This window comes from Giraffa tippelskirchi, chromosome X, assembly GCF_054371585.1.
Source record: "Giraffa tippelskirchi isolate mGirTip1 chromosome X, T2T-mGirTip1v1.2.pri, whole genome shotgun sequence".
Classification (NCBI taxonomy): Eukaryota; Metazoa; Chordata; class Mammalia; order Artiodactyla; family Giraffidae; genus Giraffa; species Giraffa tippelskirchi.
Window position 1 is genome coordinate 114,224,464 of NC_137289.1, and position 1,444 is coordinate 114,225,907.

Sequence of the window (1,444 nt, forward strand, 5' to 3'; positions counted from 1 at the left end):
AGGAAGCAGAAGAGAACATTACCAAAATACCCAAATTCATATTATCAGAATTGTGAAGACGACAGTGGGTTTATAAAATGGCAACAGGGTGCTATAAAAGGGAACAAATTAGAGAATAAGACAAAGTCCTTGGAATAAAAGCATTAGGGCAAAACTAAAAACTTAGTAGGTGCGAAGTCCTCAGCTCAAAGCGGCTGTGCCTCACCCTGGCTTTCATAGACAGTGGTCTCGCCCTGCCCACCCACCTGACCTCTTCCTTAACCAATCTCAAGCCCAGGCACTGACCCCGCCCACCAGACGCCACTACCCGGTCATTCCAGAGCCCGCACCCAGCCAGCTGCCGTCTGCCCCGGACCTCCGGTCGCCCGTATCGTCCACCATGGGGAGGTTCCGAGGAGGCTGCGGGTGTCGGCGCCGGCGCCCGCGCCCCCGCCGATGCCAGCCCCACACACGTATCATCCAAGCCGCCATTATCTCGGCCATGCAGTCGCCCGCCATGCTGCCCACACCGCCCTCGCGGGTGCGCCCGGAGTGTGAGGCCGCGGTCAACAGCCACGCCGCCCTGGAGTTCCACGCCTCCTTTCAGTGCCTGGCCGTGGCCTCCTACCTCGACCGTGATGAGGGGGTCTTGAAGTATTTCTCCCACTTCTTTCTGCTCCGTTGCCACGAGCACGGCAAGACAACCGAGAGCCTGATGTTCCTGCAGAACCAGCGTGGGGGCCGCATCTGCTTCCTCGACTGCACAAAGCCCAAGACCCGACAGTGGGAGAGCGGCCTCCAGGCCATACAGGACGTCCTGCACCTGGAGAAGTGCGTCAACCAGAGCCTGCTCGACCTGCACCAGCTGGCCACCGACAGCAGCGACGCCCACCTGTGCCACTTCCTGGGGACCGGCTACCTGGACCAGCAGGTCAGGTTCATCAAGGAGCTGGTGGACTATGTCAGCATCCTGAGCAACATGGGGTCCCCGGAAGGTGCCCTGGCAGAGTACTTCTTTGACAAGCTCACCCTGGGTGACGGCGACCAGAAGGACTGAGCCTGGACTGGCCTTTTCCCCCGAGTCCTGGGTGACTGCCCAAGGTCACCCTGCCCGCCATGCAGACCGCAGGATTGCCCTTGCAGAAAAAGTTCACTTAAGTTTTCCTGCTTTCAGCGTTGCCAGTTCTTCCAATAAAGTAATTGTTTCCTAAGGAAATAAAGGTCTCGTGTTGATGCATGCGTGCAAACCCTTAACCTTTCAAGTTTTAAAACAGGTATCCAGGAGGCTCTCCAGCTACCAATGCCCTGTCCACAGGCAGCTCAGATCTCCACAGAGGGAAGGAAGAAGGGGATCCACGGGACCCTGAACAAGACAAAAGGTACCTTCCCCTAATAAACAATGTGGATATGGGGTGGCCGTGGGTGAGCCCAAGCCCTGGTGAATGTGGGTGCCTGTGAATAGAGG

The 1,444-nt window shown here is 57.4% G+C and overlaps 1 pseudogene across 1 annotated transcript; it reads left to right on the forward strand.

Annotated features, from left to right (window-relative positions):
- Positions 1-313: 313 nt before the first annotated feature.
- Positions 314-1,199, forward strand: LOC145535315 (ferritin heavy chain pseudogene; annotated as a pseudogene). Its single transcript, XR_014075362.1, has one exon. The product of XR_014075362.1 is annotated as a ferritin heavy chain pseudogene (transcript).
- The last annotated feature ends 245 nt before the right edge of the window (positions 1,200-1,444 follow it).